This window comes from Hyla sarda, chromosome 1 (genome assembly GCF_029499605.1).
Source record: "Hyla sarda isolate aHylSar1 chromosome 1, aHylSar1.hap1, whole genome shotgun sequence".
NCBI classification, from domain to species: domain Eukaryota; kingdom Metazoa; phylum Chordata; class Amphibia; order Anura; family Hylidae; genus Hyla; species Hyla sarda.
In genome coordinates, this window is record NC_079189.1 from 76,621,016 (window position 1) to 76,641,529 (window position 20,514).

Below are 20,514 nucleotides of genomic sequence, written 5' to 3' on the forward strand. Positions count from 1 at the left end.
GTCAGACGTCTATGAGGGACAGTATCAAACGCTTTAGCAAAATCCAGAAACACTATATCCACAGCCATTCCTCTGTCAAGGATTCTACTCACCTCTTCATAAAAGCAAATTAGATTGGTTTGACAACTTCTATCCTTAGTAAACCCATGCTGGCTATCACTTATAATACAATTATCCCCTATGTATTCCTGTATGTAATCCCTTATAAGTCCTTCAAACAATTTACCCACAATGCACGTTAAACTTACCGGTCTATAGTTTCCTGGGGAAGACCTAGAGCCCTTTTTGAAGATTGGCACCACATTAGCCTTGCGCCAGTCCCTTGGCACAATACCAGACACCAGAGAATCTCTAAATATCATGAACAGGGGTACAGATATTACTGAACTTACCTCTCTAAGAACTCTTGGGTGTAGTCCATCCGGTCCTGGGGATTTGCTTACATTTATATCACTTAACTTACCTTGTACCATCTCTACATTAAGCCAGTTCAGTACATTACATGATGTGTTAGCAGCACTGACCTGGCCAATGTCAGCTCCTTCTTCCATAGTGTATACAGAACTAAAGAACCCATTCAGTAGCTCCGCCTTCTCTTGATCGCCTGTGACAACCTCCCCATTATCATTATTAAGGGGTCCTACATGCTCTGTCCTAGGTTTTTTTGCATTTATATATCTAAAAAAATATTTAGGATTAGTTTTGCTTTCTTTGGCCACCTGTCTCTCATTTTGAATTTTTGCTGTTTTTATTACATTTTTACAGATTTTATTAAGCTCCTTGTACTGTTTAAATGTTATAGCTGACCCATCAGATTTGTATTTTTTGAAGGCTATTTTTTTGTTGTTTATTGCTCTTTTAACATCATGTGTCAGCCATGTAGGATTTAGTTTTAATCGTTTATATTTGTTCCCCATTGGTATATATTTAGATGTATAGTTATTTAGAGTTGATTTAAAGATGTCCCATTTACCTTCTGTATCAGTATTTGACAACACCTCCCCCCAGTCTATGTCCTGTAGTGCAGCCCTCAGCCCAGGGAAATTTGCCTTTTTAAAGTTATATGTTTTTGCCTTCCCCGCCTGTCTTTGTTTTCTACATTTTAAGTCAAAAGTAACTATATTGTGGTCGCTATTACCAAGGTTTTCCCGCACAGTTACATTACCAACCAGCTCTGCGTTGTTGGAAATGATCAGATCCAACAGGGCATCACTTCTTGTTGGGTCCTTCACAAACTGGCCCATAAAATTATCCTGCAATAAATTTAGGAATTGTCACCCCTTTGTAGTTTTAGCCAACCCCGGACCCCAATCTATATCTGGATAGTTAAAATCTCCCATTATTACCACTGTACCTGCCCGGGCGGCCCTCTCTATTTGTTTATGAAGCCGAACTTCTATCTCTTCAGTGATATTAGGGGGTCTGTAGATTACACCAAATACTATTTTATCAGTATTTCCCTCCTTTTGTAATTCTACCCACAATGATTCCACATCCTCAGAATCATCACACACTATGGCATCGTTCACACTGACTTTCATACCACTTCTTACATACAGACAGACTCCACCACCTTTTCTGTTCATTCTATCCTTGCGAAACAATGTAAACCCCTGCAGATTGACAGCCCAGTCATGCGAGGAGTCCAGCCATGTCTCAGTGACCCCAACTATATCAATATGTTCCTCCAGTATCAAGGCCTCAAGCTCCCCCATTTTATTTGCTAGGCTTCTGGCATTTGTGAACATACACTTTACATTTCCATCCTTTATGTTATTGGGGTTAATGGGATTTAAGGGTGTAAGTTTTATTTTCCTATGAAGCTTATTCCTATTAACTATTCTAACCCCTCCCTCCGCTCCACCCCCAGGTACATTTATAATTCCCACCTCTCTATCTACACTATCTTCCCCCTCTTTGCTGTAGGTTCCCTCCCCCCAAGTCCCTAGTTTAAACACTCCTCCACCCTTATAGCCATCTTCTCCCCAAACAAAGCTGCACCCTCCCCATTGAGGTGCAGCCCGTCCCTACGGTAGAGCCGGTAACCGACAGCGAAGTCAGCCCAGTTCTCCATGAACCCAAACCCTTCCTTCCTACACCAGCTTCTGAGCCACTTGTTTACCTCCCTGATCTCCCGCTGCCTCTCTGGTGCGGCTCGTGGTACTGGTAGTATTTCAGAAAAGACTACCTTGGAGGTCCTTGCCTTAAGCTTGCGGCCTAAGTCCCTGAAATCATTTTTAAGGACACTCCACCTACCTCTTACTTTGTCATTGGTGCCAATATGTACCATGACTGCTGGGTCCTCTCCAGCCCCGCCCAACAACCTGTCAACCCGATCCGCGATGTGCCGAACTCCTGCGCCAGGCAGACAACACACTGTTCGGTGATCCCGGTCTTTGTGACAGATTGCCCTGTCTGTCCCCCTAATAATTGAGTCCCCCACCACTAGTACCTGTCTGGCCTGCCCTGTACTCCTCCCTCCCTCCTTACTGGAGCAGACACCCCCCTGGCGGTCAGAGGCGGTATCCTGCTGCAGTTCTGCTAGCTCTGTAATGGCATCCCCCTCATCTGCCAAGCGGGCAAACTTGTTGGGGTGTGCCAGTTCAGGACTAGCCTCCCTGACACTTTTTCCCCTACCCCTCTTTCTAACTGTAACCCAGCTAACTGCCTGACTGTCCTGCAACTCCGTCCCACTGTCCTCCCCACCTCTATTCCCGAGAGTGCCTGCTCAGTGAGCATTTTGTTTTCATTTTCACATCCAACTTTAACAAAAAATTGTCAAACACCTGTGGGGTGTTAAGACTCACTATACCCCTTGTCACATTCCATGAGGGGTGTAGTTTTCAAAATGTGGTCAGATCTGGGTATTTCTTGTTTTGCGTTTATGTCAGAACCGCTGTAAAATCAGCCACCCCTGTGAAAATCACCAATTTAGACCTCAAATGTACATAGTGTGCTCTCACTCCTGAGCCTTGTTGTACGTCCGCAGAACATTTTACATCCCACATGTGGGGTATTTCCGTATTCAGGAGAACTTGCGTTACAAATTTTAGGGGTCTTTATTTTTTCCTTTTACTGCTTGTGAAAATAAAAAGTATGGGACAACACCAGCATGTTAGTATAAAAATGACATACACTAACCTTCTGGTGTAGGCCCCAACTTTGCCTTTTCATAAGGGGTAAAAGGAGCAAAAAACCCGCAAAATTTCTCCCAAACGCAATTTCTCCCAAGTACGGAGATAACCCACATGTGGCCCTAAACTATTTCCTTGAAATACGACAGGGCTCCAAAGCGAGAGAGTATCATGCGCATTTGAGGCATAAATTGGGGATTTGAATCCGCCACAAAAATTCCTTACGGCAGTGTTTCCCAAACAGGGTGTCTCCAGCTGTTACAAAACTCCCAGCATGCCTGGACAGTCAGTGGCTGTCCGGCAATACTGTGAGTTGTTGTTTTTCAACAGCTGGAGGCTCTGTTTTGGAAACAGTGCCGTACAAGACGTTTTTTTTTTTTTTATTGGGGGGGGGACTGTGTAGGGGGTATATGTATATGTAGTGTTTTACTTTTTAATTTGTGTAGGCGCAGTGTAGTGTTTTTAGGGTACATTCATGCGGGTGGGTTTACAGTGAGTTTGAGCTGGGAGTTTGAGCTGCGGTGGAAAATTTGCCGCATCTAAAACTTGCAGCAGAAAACTTGCTGTAAACCTGCCCATGTGAATGTACCCTGTACATTCACATGGGGGGGGGGGGGGGGGTTGCAAACCTCCATCTGTTGCAAAACTACAACTCCCAGCATTGACTGACAGACCATACATGTTGGGAGTTGTAGTTATGCAACAGCTGGAGGCACATTGGTTGCGAAACACTGAGAGTTTGTTACTTAACTTAGTTTTTTGCAACCAGTGTGCCTCAAGCTGTTGCAAAACTAGAACTCCCAGCATGTACAGTCTCTCAGTGCATGCTTGGAGTTGTATATTTTGCAACAGCTGGAGGCACACTGGTTGCAAAACACTGAGTTACGATACAAGCTCTGTTTCACAACCAATGTGTCTCCAGCTATTGCAAAACTGCAACAATCATCATGCATTCACAGTCGAAGGGCAATGCTGAGAGTTGTAGTTTTGCAACAACTGGAGGCACACTTTTTCATAGAAAAAATGTTCCTCCAGCTGTTGCATAACTACAACCCCCAGCATTCACAGACTTCCTTCCAAAGGACATGCTGGGAGTTCTAGTTGGATCTCCAGATGTTGTAAAACTACAACTCCCAGCATGACCTTTGGCTTTGCATGCTGCAAATTGTTGCTAAGCAACAGCAGGAGGTTCACAGACCTCACCTTCTGCTGTACCCTGCCGCCGGGACTGCCGCCACTGTTGCCACCGCACCAGAGGGGACCCCCGCTGGACCAGGGACAGGTAAGAGACCCCCGCCGACCTTGATCGCCGCCATGATCGCCGCCCCGATCACCACCCAGCAGGGTCGTTCCGACCGATCAATCACGTGATTGTGAGGCGGCACCCGTGCCACCTCCCTCCTGCTGGGTAAGGGTGAATGGGGCTGTCACGGACAGTCCCATTCACCCTTTTCTTCTGGGTCACCGGCTCACCAGAGACCCGATTGACTCGGAATAGCCACAAATCGCGGTCAGAATTGACCGGCGATTTGCGGCAATTGCCGACATGGGAGGGTGGGGGTCTCAGGAACCCCCTGGGCAATATGCCGGGATGGCTGCTGATAGATATCAGCAGTGATCCTGTTCCAATCACTGCGACCGGCGCTGTTCGTTAAGTAGTTTTTAGCAGCGCCATACATTTACGGCGCATGTCCTCAAGGGGTTAAGATATGCTAATGGAGAACAATAAAAGGAATGTAAGGCTGTGAAAAGGACCAGAAAATCCCATTGCACGTAGCACGCCAAACAAATAACGCCGTGAAAGTCAAAGGCTTTTTCTATATTGAGGCTTAACAGTGTCAGGGGGTGGATGTAACGGAAGCCCAGTTGATAATGTCTAAAGCCTTTCATTTACTGTTGAGAGTTTGGCGACCAGGGATAAACCCCACCTGGTCGTTATGGATGAGGCGTGGAAGAAGAGAATTCAACCTGCTGGCCAAAATAGAAGTAAAAATCTTCGTATCAAATTTAATGAGGGAGATCGGGCAACAAACAGAGGGGAGGAGAGGATCTTTGTTAGGCTTAGGGATGACTAAAATAGAAGTGTGTAGGAATTCCGGGAGTAGAGTTTGTGTTTTCTTCTTTGCCTACAAATCTCATAATTCCATTTTCCTTCTTCCCACATATCAGCCACCCCACCCATTGAAACATAAATGAGCTGCATGCATTCAAAAGACCTGTGATTTTCAATCATGGTGGCTACAGCTAGTGCATTTGTTGCAGAGTAATCTCTCTCCCACCAAGCGATCACTCTGCCCACTGAAGCAGACATGATCCCTGTCATCAGCTGACTAGTGAGGTCAGGTCTCGGCCACATTGCAACCTGGGAAAAATCTGAGACAACAGTCATTTTGTATGCAGTTAAAAATAAATATTGGGGCGAAAATCACAAAAGAATTGTGAGAAAACCTTCACACACAGGTACATACACTATATTATGAACTACACTAACTTTACAGCCTCTGTAGCATAGTCAAATAAAAAATAAAAAAAATCCTGGAATACCCCTTTAACTGCCAGGCACTTATACTCTAAGTACCAGGTAAATTGAATCAAAAATGGAGGAAAAAGTCCTCAGGTGTTCACCTGGGGATATCTGTGTGTGATAAAGGTGATGTGTGGGCATAAAAAGGAGGGGGAATGGATAGGAACAGAGTAAGGAGGGAAAGGGAAATGAGAAGGAAAAAAGAAAAAAGGGGGGAAAAGAAGAAGGGAATAGTGTGTGGGGAATGAGAAAATCGATCAGACTCCAGTAAAGGGAAAACTACTGGCTTTGAATGGGAGATCACATGCAACAGTAAAGGGGTCCTATATGTAATAGAATTCCCTTGAGAGAAACAATATATTGGCAGAACTAACAGACAACTCAAGGTTAGATTGGCAGAACATTTTTATAACATCAAAAAAGGTCTAAAGAAAAATCCACTTTCCGGACATTTTATGTCACACCACAACAGTAACCCCTCAGGATTGAAATATGCTGCAATACAAATAGTGAAAGCAGGCTGGAGAGGGGGCAATTTTACAGTTAAAAGGTCCAGAGCATAAAGCCCAAAGGACTAAACTCTGGATGTGAGCTTTTCGGATTTTTATAACAGTTTCATAATCATTCTTATTTTTTTTTTTTATTATTTATTGATTTATAAAAAAAAAAATTATTATTATTTTTTTGTAAATGTATCTATTTATTTTTAATTTTTTTCTTCTTTTTCCTTTTTTTTTTTTTTTTAAATTTTTTTTTTGTTTTGTTTCTCTCCCACCTTGGATTTACCTCTTCACTGACGAACTGACTCCAACTTTTTTCGACCTCATGTTTTTATTTAAATTTTTACCCTTTTATTTCATTTTATATATCTTTATGGTTATTATTTTTATAATCACAAATTTTTATTAATATTATTCATCTGTTTTTATCTTCATTATTGACAGAGATGAGCGAATTGAATCTGACGAAGTCGAATTCGCTCCAAATTTCATGAAAAATTCGATTTGGACCGAATCCGAACTTCAACTTAATTGGAAATAACAAATTTCTTCATTAGGCTACTTTCACACTATGAGTATTCATCCATTATTAACCCCTTAAGGACTCAGCCCATTTTGGCCTTAAGGACTCAGACAATTTAATTTTTACGTTTTCCTTTTTTCCTCCTCGCCTTCTAAAAATCATAACTCTTTTATATTTTCATCCACAGACTAGTATGAGGGCTTGTTTTTTGCGCGACCAGTTTTCCTTTGTAATGACATAACTCATTATATCATAAAATGTATGGCGCAACCAAAAAACACTATTTTTGTGGGGAAATTAAAATGAAAAACGCAATTTTGCTAATTTTGGAAGGTTTCGTTTTCACGCCGTACAATTTATGGTAAAAATGACATGTGTTCTTTATTCTGAGGGTCAATATGATTAAAATGATACCCATTATTACATACTTTTATATTATTGTTGCGCTTAAAAAAAATCACAAACTTTTAAACTAAATTAGTACGTTTATAATCCCTTTATTTTGATGACCTATAACTTTTTTATTTTTCCGTATAAGCGGCGGTATGGGGGCTCATTTTTTGCGCCATGATTTGTTCCTTTTTTTGATACCACATTTGCATATAAAAAACTTTTAATACATTTTTTATAATTTTTTTTAATAAAATGTATTAAAAAAGTAGGAATTTGGGACCTTTTTTTTTTTTTTCGTTCACGCCGTTAACCGTACGGGATCATTAACATTTTATTTTAATAGTTTGGACATTTACCCACGCGTCAATACCAAATACGTCTATAAAAAAAAATTACGCTTTTTGGGGGTAAAATAGGAAAAAACAGACGTTTTACTTTTTTATTGGGGGAGGGGATTTTTCACTTTTTTTTTTACTTTTACATTTTTTTACATTTTTTTTTACACTTGAATAGTTTTTTTACAACTATTCATAGCAATACCATGATTGCTAATACTGATCTGTTCTATGTATAGGACATAGAACAGATCAGTGTTTTCGGTCATCTTCTGCTCTGGTCTGCTCGATCACAGACCAGAGCAGGAGACGCCGGGAGCCGCACGGAGGAAGGAGAGGGGACCTCCGTGCGGCGTTATGAATGATCGGATCCCCGCAGCAGCGCTGCGGGCGATCCGATCATTCATTCAAATCGCGCACTGCCGCAGATGCCGGGATCTGTATTGATCCCGGCACCTGAGGGGTTAATGGCGGACGCCCGCGAGATCGCGGGCGTCGGCCATTGCCGGCGGGTCCCTGGCTGCGATCAGCAGCCGGGATCAGCCGCGCATGACACGGGCATCGCTCCGATGCCCGCGGTTATGCTTAGGACGTAAATGTATGTCCTGGTGCGTTAAGTACCACCGCACCAGGACGCACATTTACGTCCTGCGTCCTTAAGGGGTTAAACGTCTGTTTTCTGTATTGTATAATAAAAAAATGGATGTATAATAACAGATGAAATAATGGTGCTAACGGCTTAATAATATATGCCCCCGATGCATATTTATAATGATTCATTGGCCGCAGTGTGTTTATAATAATTCATTGGCCCCAATATGTTTAAAATAATTCATTGGCCCCAGTATGTTTATAATAACTCATTGGCCCCAGTGTGTTTATAATAATTCATTGGCCTCAGTGTACTTATCCTTATTCCCCCCCCCCCGTGTCCTTATTTTCCCTCCCGCTGCCTGCTCCTCATCTTCTTGGAGCAGGGCAGCAGCAGGAGATGTTGGGAACCGGTGGCGGTGAATGACTGAAGCTGACATGTTCCGCATGTAGGCTTCATTCATTCACCGCCGTCGCCCAACATGTCCCACCTGCTGCACTGCTCCTAGTGCAATCAGTGCACCACCAGGACATGTCTATTCTCTGCTGCACATTTGTCATTTAACCCCTTCCCTAATAAAAGTTTGAATCGCCTCCCTTTTCCCATAAAAAAGCAGTGTAAATAAAAATAAACATATGTAGTATTGCCGCATGCTGAAATGTTCGAATTATAAAAATATATTGTTTATTAAACCGCATGGTCGATGGCTTATGCGCAAAAAAATTCCAAAGTCCAAAATAGTGTATTTTTGGTCACTTTTTATATCATGAAAAAATGAATAAAAAGGGATCAACAAGTCCGATCAATACAAAAATGGTACCTATAAAAACCTCAGATTACAGCACAACAAATGAGCCCTCATACTGGCCTGTACGCAAATAAATAAAAAGTTATAGGGGTCAGAAGATGAGAATATTTAACATCTAAATTTTCCTGCATGTAGTTTAGATTTTTTTCAGAAGTACGACAAAATCAAATCTATATAAGTAGGGTATCCTTTAACCATATGGACCTACAGAATAAAGATAATGTGTCATTTTTACCGAAAAATGCACTACGTAGAAACGGAAGCCCCAAAAAGTTACAAAATGGCATTTTTTCTTCAATTTTTCTCGCACAATTTGCATTTTGCCGTGGATTTTTGGGTAAAATGACACTGCAAAGTAGAATTGGTGGCGCAAAAAATAAGCCACCATATGGAATTTTTGTGCAAAATTGAAAGCGTTATGATTTTTAGAAGATGATGAGGAAAAAATAAAAATGCAAAAATGGAAAAATCCTGCGTCCTTAAGGGGTTAAAAAAAGTTTTCCAGTGGAGTACCCCTTTAACCGATGAATATGCCCGTTATTTTGACGGACATTATTCAGACGTTAGCACCCGTTATTTTATCCATTATTATACATCCGTTTTTTTTATTATAAATTACAGAAAACGAATGTTTAATAACGGATGAATACTCATAGTGTGAAAGCACCCTAAAATGTAAACTCCATTCTTGGGTTTATAAAAAATTATAAAGTCAGCCAAAAAAAAGATGTTAATTTTTAAACAGGGATACATTTATATGGGCGGGCAGGGACCTAAAAATGTAGCCGACAATAATAAAAATGTAGAAAGGGGCCATTTAAATGTAAAAATTATATATTTTTTTATAATGAATTTTTTTTTATTAGTAATGTATTTTAATATTGTGTTTAATAAAGTGTATGTATTTGTGTTTCACTTTTTTTTCACTATTTCATTTTTTTTTTAGGTTGTACTATTACTCCCAGCATGGAACAGACTGTTCCCTGATGGGAGCCTTTAGTACCTGTACTAATAGACAGATCCCCCGGGTGTCACTCCTGATACCCAATGCAATGTCCTTTCTATTGCAGAGATGGAGTGGCTTTCTCCTGCGCGTCTCTGCACAATACTCCGGCCGGCCAGTGATGTGAATAGAATTCCCATCTCTTATTTATATTTTCTGCAGAGAGCTACGATTGGCCAGATGGCTTGAACCTATCACAGCTCTCTGCGGGAAATATGAATAATAGGTATATATACGGCATATACTCATACTACAGTGGGACCAGAGAAGAGCGGCTAGCTGCCGGCATCTATACATTATACAGGATGATCACATCGGGTGTCTGAAGTAACACCCACTGCGATCTGTCTATTAATGCAGGTACTACAGCTCCTAGCATGGAGCAGAGTGTGCTCCATGTTGGGAGCAGTAGTACCTGCAGTTAAGGACAGATCACAGCAGGTGTCACTCCTAAAACCCGTTGCAATCATCCCATCTAGATGCGAAAAAGCCGCTCGCATCTATAAATTATACAGGACAATCACAGCGGGTGTCAGGAGTGACACCCGGGGAGATCTGTCTATTAGCACAGGTACTACTACTACCATCATGGAACAGTCTGTTCCATGCTGGATGTAGTAGTACTACCTAAAAAAAAATAAAAATAGAGAAAAAAAAGTGAAACACACACACTTTATTAAACACTTATCAAAATACATTACTAATAAAAAAAATTGCCGAGAATTTACTCGTATCTAATTGATTAATTTCTAAAAATTTGCTCATATCTAATTATTGAGCTTCAACCTGTTATAAAAGATATAGTATATCCTCTTTTTATATTCATTTCCATGCTTCTTAGTTCTTCTTCACTTTTACCAAACACTGTTTTATTGCATTTGAGTGACTGATACATTTTGATGCATATCAATATCACCCCCCATACATCGTTTGACACGAATATGCACTTTAAGCAGAACTATATCAAAGAGTTCACCCAATTTTGTTATATGATTTTGAGTTCCCATAATTTTGCTACATTGTTTTCATGTGTCCCAATTTATTAATTATCCCAGTCCTATATTCTCAACCTTGTTTTCCAATCTTTTCTGTCTTGTCCATATCCTCTAATTTATTTTTCCATTTTTTCTAAATGACCATCCCCACCCTGATCATCTGATTCCACTTTCCACTCACTCTGATTGATCAGACCACAGTATAAAAGGATGTTATGCCCATTACATCTTCAGCTACTGAGGAAAGGAGGAGACCTCCTGAAACTCGTCTAGCTCTAATAAGACTGCAACCCCATCATTGAGAACATCACCAAGGCACAATCTGCATTGTTACAGCATGCCCCGGACCTCAGCCATCACAGCTGCACACCAAGGATGCTCTGAGCGTGCCTTCTAAAGCACGAGGAGGATGGTGCTAACAGAGGAATAGAACATCAGTGTGAGAACTCACCATGGGGAGCCGTCTGCAGCGGTAACCTGCATCTTGCAGATCTCAAAGAAGACTGACAGACGGGTGAACGGGACATAGAACCCTAGTGTATATTACCCCATTGATGCTATAAATTACATAAAACTTTCTTCTGCCTTTATCCTGCTGCAAAGCAGGAATCAAACTTTATTCCATGTTGGCAGGAAGCGCATAGCGCTTAGGAAGATATACCCTGTGTTTAATGGATATTGAATACCACTTTTAAGGAGCATATAATGCTCAGGAGGACGTATCTTCTGCATAGCAGGAACTGCATTCAATTTACAGGGAGCGCACAGCGCTCAAGAGAACTTACCTCTATACAGGAGTGATATTGCCTTCTTGTTTTCAGGGAGGATCTTCAGAGGGACCGGGCGCCAGACTGCAGGTATGTATATTAGTCAGAGAGCCCCCAACTGTCTCCTATTCACTATAACCTAGTGCAATGAATTTAGTGTGGGTGAAAGGGTGACCATTTTCCTTTAATCTTACATTGCTAATCATAAATAATTATGAAGCATGAAGTAAGAGATCTGTGCTATGTTAACAATCTTCCCACAGACAATAGACTATTGCAGCTTAGAAACAGAAACCCTGCTAGAGCTGGCAAGGTAATGATCCTTCGCTCTTCCATACTTTAGCCTGACTCTAGGCTTTTTTGTTAGAAAAATTAACACATGAAGACATTAACCTTTTCATAGTGCAGGATTATTATAACATTCATTGTGTCACACAAAAACCTAAAAAACTACTTTGAAGGAAAACATACAGAATATATATTGTAAGGATTCCTCCTTGGGGATTAGCTCCGGGATCGTCCTGGACACCGCCACAGGACACGTTTCCACTCAATAAACCCGCAGACAACGGTTATTCATGCAAGCCTGGCACCTCGCCAGCTTTATTTAGACAGGTTGCAGGTAAAACAAAACATAACTCAGGAACAAACCAAAGTCCTAGACCGTCTGGTCACTGACTACACATATCAGCATGCCCTGACTACTATCTGGTGAGCTACCCTCAGCCAGCATAAAACATGTGCCCCTGCAACCTGTTACTCACAGTTCGCTGTGTGTTTCCTCAACAGGGTCCGTGTGTCTCCCCCTACAGCGATGTGCTGTTACCCAGGGAGAGCCCCAACTATTCTGTTTCTTTTCCTTTTAAACACACTTTCCCTTCCTGATACCTCATTAATCAGGCCACAGGTGGAGCATTCAGCAGAGTTAGCAAGGGAAATACACCCTTTCCTTGCCACACTGCCACAATATATATATATATATATATATATATATATATATGTGTATATATATTTCTAGGGCTCCAAAAGACCGGGGGCTAGAGCCCACAACCCAACCCTGCTCTTAACCATACCCCAGCCACACCCCTAACCACACACCCCAAACACCCCCTGACCCTGCGGCAGTTTGTCATAAGCAGACCATTTTTTTTGGTGGGGGTCTGACTGCTAGGACCCCAACCAATTACATCAGTTCATCGTTGGTTAGCAAATCCTCATCCTCTGTATAAACACAATAAGCATTATAATCCTGCAGGAAACTGTGCCACCTGAATATAATCCTGTCAGACATCATGCCCCCTGAATATAACCTTTCCAGAAACTGTGCCCCCTGCCACACACTGTACATTTTTAACCAAAGAAAAAATAGAGCTACAAACTCCAAGTGTTATAAAATTACAAATCTTTATTAAACATTATTCAATTAAAAAATATATGAGGTACGTCAGGCAAAAGTACACCAATATATAAATCAGCAGGAAACAACACTAGTTATGGGTGGAACATATCAAACAAATCACCTAAATTTTATACAGCATGTGTCCTTCAGAATAATACCTGTAACTGCACACTCCCTATGGACCTTTTATATTGGAGATAGTATAGCCAAATGCAGTAAACCTGTCTCACTATGTTTCCTCCTATGTCCAAAGGTTATAACCTATCTACATTATGTAGCAACCAGATCACATGGTGTGGAGTCTTATGTACACTCACCCATTGTGTGTGTCACAGTGCGTCCCAAACCCCTACAGTTGCTGTTTCGCTCCTTCTTCAGGATCCTCTGTCCCCTTCCAGACCCCTAAGTCTTCAGGCTCTTCATCTAAACCCACCTACCAAAACATCCCCCAGGCTTCTCCCCCCCCCCCTCCCGGTCACATTTTCCCCCCTTTCTGTCACATTTCTCCCTCTCCCTGTCACATCACCTCCTCCATGTCACATCTCTTCTGCCCTTGTCACATTTCTCCCTCATTACAGTTGTGCAAGGGCACGGGAAAAAACATAAAAAAAACTTAAGCTAACCTAGTCCCAGTCCCCCGCAGATCCCTTTCTCCTCTGTGCAGTCCCGATATCTTCTCTTTGCCCCCCCCCCCAGATAAGTGCAGGTTTCTTGACCTTTCCCAATTACTGGCCTGACACGTGATACCGCTGCAACCACTGATTGGCTGAGCGGCAAAAGTCCTAAGACAAGCACCTGTCAGAGGCAGAGAGAGGATACCGGTACCCCACAGAGAAGAATGGCAGCTAAAGGCTGTCTGGGCATGCTGGGAGTTGCAGTTTTGCAATAGCTAGAGGCACCCTGATTTGGAAACACCGATTTAGCATAAAATTTTTGCTGGCGGGCCGCAGCATATCATGCACACATGCATGTATGCTCTGGGCCACCGCCAAAATTTTAATGCAAGTTTTACAAGTACACATTATACATATATACATGCACACATCATACATACATGTACATGTCATACATACATACATACATGCATACATCATACATACATACCTACACACATCTACACTGTACAAACCCCCCTCCTCAACCTGAGGACCTATTACCTACAACCAATCGCCATCAACTCCCGCCTCCAAAACCCCCCATCCCGACGCCTGCCCATTAGCCTGCCCGTACACTCACCCTTATGAGCAGATCTGCAGCCCTAATCATGGGCAATTAATGAAGTCCTGGCCAGTGGCAGCACTCGGCAGACGGAACAGTATGCCTGCCCCACTCGGCACCGGCAGTTGTAGGCAGGGCCTACGAGCTCAGGGAACGTGTGCTACCCGCAGCATCTTCATAGAGGTGGCCAGTCAGCGCAGCATCTGGCGTGCCTACGCGCTGCACATCACACCACCTCCCATGAGCCACCACTGTCTTAAAGAAGCAGCAGTGGAAATAATTTTAAAAAAGTTTAATTCTGAGACCCAAAGCTATGGGGCTAAGACCTGTGGCTATGGCCCGGCTAGCCCTTAGCCCCCCCCCCCCCCCCAATGACACCCATAAATATAAATATATATATATATATATATATATATATACGTATATATAAAATATTACTAGGAAATTTCTCAAGGGAAAATTATGTTCTTAGTTACAAAAAATTGATTGACAGTTTAGTTTTATAGATATCACTTTAGAAATAATGTTGTGTTTATTTATATTTGCTTTTTATTCCAGGGAACTTCTTCGTTTTCATAAGTTTCTAATATCTTCTTAAGTCTTCTTAAATTCCTAATGGTTCTCCATAGGAGAGATGGTATTCCAATGAGGCATCCCAAATATAATTAATTACTTTTTCTCTATACAACATTGATAAGACAACTTAATTGAAAGCACTGGAGGGAAATTTCTGAATAATTAAATCAATAGACAGTATGTTATAGTGTAAAATGTAGCTAGTGATGTGTTTATAGGAAATCTCTTGTCCTGAAACTATCAGTGGTGAATAATGGAATTGTCCATATAGATATAGTGAATAGGTACAGGGAAGTACTGAACTATAACTATAGTTTCAAGTATTATACTCACAACACATTAGAGTGAAAAAATGCTGCCTAAATATTACAAATGATATGCCTAACAGATTTGCAAATATGGAGTTGTTCTAGTTTATCAAAGACAGAAGTGCTAATCTTTCTAAATAGATATTGTCAGTATTGACACTCTTATTTTGACTGTTCAGTTTAATTCAGTTGTCTTGCCTTATTTTAATGTCTTCTACAATTAAAGGAGCAGCAGAAAGCAAAGTCAGATGTATGTTAGTCAATGCCTCTAAATTATTATGAAACTATTTCCTATACATATTATTTAATAGCCGTATCTGGAGGGAGGGGGGGCTACAATTATACAGTGGCATCTAAATGTACCTTTAAATCAATCTGCACTAAAAACCACAATAGATAAATAAGAAATGTTTCTAATTCATATAGCAAAAGTAAAATGTACAATGGTCCCTCAACATATGATATTAATTGGTTCTAGGAGAACCATCATATGTTGAAACCATCATATGTCGAGTACATATGTCTATGTAAAAATGGTAATTGGTTCTGGGGCCTTGGAACCATTGTATGTTGAATACATATCTCTATGGGAAACTGCTAATTGGTTCTGGGATGACCATTGTATGTGGAGTGTATGGGGAGTGTTTAACAAACCAGGGTGCCTCCAGCTGTTGCACAACTACAACTCCCAGCATGCATGTACAGCCATTGACTGTCTGGGCATGCTGGGAGTTATAGTTTTGCAACAGCTGGAGGCACACTGATAGGGAAACATTGATGTACAGGGTGTATTGTGTGTATATGTATTGTATGTGATGTGTGACATCGCATACAGTACTGTACAGTTCTTTAAATACCTTCAGGGGGGACAGAATGTCCTCCATTACGATCCTGCCGACTACAGCTCTATAGGAAAGGAAGGGGAGGGCAGCCAGCAGCTCATTGGATGCCTGCAGCAAGATGCTGCAGGCTATTGGCTATAGCTACACTGGGGGGGGGCGGGGCTTACATGGAGTTCACAGTGGAAGCCTGCGTGAGTTAGCAGGACAGCATGTGAGTAACAGGAGGCAGAACGGGGCACATGGGGACATTAAACAACTATCTGTCAGTTGCTGAAGTTGTCAGCGCTGTCAGATAGCTGTTTGTAGGATGTCCCCGACACACAGCAGCATCATATGTTGATGCTGCCTTCAACATATGATGGGCTCTGAGAGGCCATCATATGTTGAAATGATCATATGTCGGGGCCATCATAAGTCGGGGGGGTCACTGTATCCATAAGTATCAGACCAAACACACAGGATAGGATTTCTAATCTGCCAAAGAAGTGGGTAATGTATTACAGATTAGTTACACACCTATCTATCTATCTACATGTATGTATATATATATATATATATATATATATATATATATATATATATATATATATAAAGTAAACAAATAAAGGACCACTGTGAAATGGCTTTAGTCCAAACAAGATTTTCAATCCAGGGTGGGTGCACTGCTCCAGGACCAGACCTCAAGTCCAGAATCACAGGAAAATCTCTAAGGATTTAAGCACTTCTAACATCCAATTCAAGTGAATTTATTAACCCATCTGATTACAGCAACATTTTGGCTTCACAATAGAGCCTTACTCAAGATATACCACTTACAACACCTATTTTCGCATCCATAGATGTCACAAGTTGGCTCTAAAGTCACATGTCCGGAGGGCAGTTTAGGTCTCAGTTAGAGATGAGCGTATTTTTTTTTAAATGATTCGCCGATTCGCCTAATTTCTAATTTCCCCCCCAAAAATCGGTTTGGTACGAATTTATTTGCGGCAAATCGCAATTTTAAACTGCTATTTCTGGCCTACAGAGAGCATCAATTGGGGTGTAGAACACTTTGCTTTGCTGTAACGCACAGAGCCTTGAGGTGGCATCAGTATGAGAAGACCATATAGTAGCTGAATTACATAACGTGGAGGTGGCGGCAGCATTAGGAGACCATATAGTGGCTGAATGACACAGCCCAGAGATGGCAAATGCATGAGGAGACCATATAGTGACTGAATGACACAACTTGGAGGTGGCGATAGCCTGAGGAGACCACATAGTGACTGAATGACACTGCGTGGAGGTGGCAGCAGCCTGAGGAGAACATATAGTGGCTGAATGACATAGTGTGGTGGTGGCGGTAGCATGAGGAGACCATATAGTGGCTGAATGACACAGCGTGGAGGTGGCGACAGCATGAGTAGACCACATAGTGGCTGAATGACACAGCCTGAAGTTTGCAGCAGCATGAGGAGATCCAATAGTGGCTAATTGACACAGCATGGAGGTGGTGGAAACATAAGGAGACCATATAGCCTCAATAGGGGTGTAGAACCCTTTGCCTTTTTCTATCATGCATAGGGAGTGTGCTGTGTTAGTGAAATAATACTATAATTCAGTATGAAATGCAGATTAAAGGCATTGCTATTAAAATCACTGCCACAGAGCTTCTGGATGTCGCAGCAGGGTGACCATATGGTGCCAAAATTAACCCCTTAAGGACTCAGCATTTTTCCGTTTTTGCATATTCATTTTTTTCCTCATCACCTTCTAAAAATCATGACACTTTCAATTTTGCACATAAAATTCCATATAATGGCTTATTTTTGCGCCACCAATTCTACTTTGCAGTGACATTAGTAATTTTACCCAAAAATCCACGGCGAAACGGAAAAAAATTATTGTGCGACAAAATTGAAGAAAAAAACGTGTAACTTTTGGGGGCTTCCGTTTCTACGCAGTGCATTTTCGGTAAAATAACACCTTATCTTTATTCTGTAAGTCCATACGGTTAAAATGATACCCTGCTTATATAGGTTGGATATTGTCGTACTTCGGAAAAAAATCATAACTACATGCAGGAAAATTTATATGTTAAAAATTCTTATCTTCTAACCCCTATAACTTTTTTATTTTTCCGCGTACGGGCCGGTATGAGGACTCATTTTTTGTGCCGCGTTTTTATCGGTACCATTTTTGTATTGATCAGACTTTTTGATCGCTTTTTATTCATTTTTTCATGATATAAAAAGTGACCAAAAATATGCTATTTTGGATTTTTGAATTTGTTTGCGCGTACGCCATTGACCGTGCAATTTAATTAACAAAATATTTTTTATAGTTCGAACATTTCCACACGTGGCGATACCACATATGTTTATTTTTATTTACACAGTTCATTTCTATGGGAAAAGGGGGGTGATTCAAACTTTTATTAGGGAAGGGGTTAAATGACCTTTGTTAACTTTTTTTTTTGCAGTGCTATAGCTCCCATAGGGACCTACAGCACTTCACACACTGATCTCTTATGCTGATCCCTGCAAAGCCATAGCTTTGCATGGATCAGCGAGATAGGGGCTCAAATGCTCAAGCCTGTAGCTCAGGCTTGGAGTAATCAAACCCCGATAGGATGCCACAGAGACCCACATTGGGTCACCTCTGGGGTCTGATAAGAACATACTGATTGAGGAACCTGGGTCTTTTTTGGAGGTGGTCAGTTACAGCCTGTACCCAGGGAAAGGATTTACAACATTCCCGACCCTGAGGGAAGAGCTGGTGCTGTCACCAATAATAAAGATTCAGGATTCCAATATCCAGAGAAGAACTCCAGAGATCACCCAATTTTTCAACGGACGAAAAAGAACAAAAATAACCGACGAGGACATAGAGGAGGAAGAAAAAGAAGGAACATCAAAGAAAAAGAAATTACATCAAATAGTTTAACCTTAGTTGAGAAAGAAAGAAAAATAGGTATCTTTAATTTAGCAAAATATAAACTAATGGAGGAGGATATCAAACTGCTAAGTAGGTGCCTTTCATTTAGTCCTAGTCATTTACCGGATCTCTTTGAATTATTTGTCAATCTATATAGATTTGTCCGAAAATGTACTTTAAAGAGACATTTCGCTTTAAAAGACCTTAAGGGTGAGAGAAATAAATTCCCCATTATACTAGATTCAGAGGAGGAGAAAACTACTTATATCGATATTGAGGAATTCGCTGAATCCCTTTTGACAAACCCCATCCCCACTAGCCTTAAACCAGCATCCACATATTATCCCACTAACATTAGGGGGTCCCATTTGGAGACCTTCTATGACAATGTTATGGAGGAATTTAGGAGGATGCAAAAATGTAGTGATAAAAAAGAAAAAACTCGCTATGCCAAAAATCTTAATATAAAACAAGAAAAAGCACTTACTGCCCTAATGAATAATAAGGACATAGTGATAAAGTCGGCAGACAAAGGGGGGAGTTGTCGTTATGGACCATGTGGATTACCATATAGAGGTCATGAGAGTTTTATCAGACAAAAAATATTATAGAAAAATAGATTATAATCCAACTGCAAAATTTTATGGTGAGTTGAAAATATTATTAGACAGTGCCTTGGAAAATAATTGGGGAAAGGGAAAAAAATTATATATATAATTTCAATCCTAGTGTACTGTATTTTTACTTTTTACCTCAGGTGCACAAGGACCTAAAAAAAACCTCCGGGGCGCCCAATCATTGCTGGGATGGATTCTGTCACTGGTCGATTGTCAGAATACATAGACCACCAATTATAGAAATATGTATTATCCCTCCCAGCGTATTTAAGGGACACAGGCCATCTCCTATCTTTGTTGAAAGATCTAAGTTGGAAGAGTGGTTATATTTGGGTGACACTTGATGTGGCTGCCCTTTATAGCAACATTCCACACGATAAAGGGGTTGATGCCATTGACCTATTCCTTTCCAAGGACCCACTAATGCCAATTAACCAGCAGAAATGTATTCTGGAATCTATCATGTTTGTGCTAGAACACAATTATTTTTCCTATGACTCCTCCCACTATGTGCAGGTTTGGGGAACAGCTATGGGGACTAAATTTGCCCCATGCTACGCAAACCTATACGTAGGGTCCTTTCAGGAATTCTTCTTTCAAGATAAAAGAATAATGTTCTATAAACGGTTCATAGACAATATTATCTTGATATGGGAAGGCTCTAAAGAGACCCTAGAAACGTATATCCAAAACATCAATGTAAATAATTGGGGGTTGGATTTTACATCCCACATTAGTGTAGAAGAAATAGTATTCTTAGATCTTAGAATATATATATACAGGATAATACTATTTGCACCACCACTCATTTTAAAGAGGTGGATGCAAATAGTTACCTCGACTTTTCAAGTTGCCACAATAAAGTATGGAAAACAAACATTCCATACAGGCAAACAAAAAACGCATTAGAAGGAATTGTAACACAGATGAACAGTGTGAAAAACAGCTCCAGATATTAGAAAAACATTTCAAGGAGAAGGGGTACCCTAAATCTCTTGTAACTAATGCAAAAAGAAAATAGAAAATTTAAAACAAGATGATTGTCTTGAAAAACGTAAAAAATA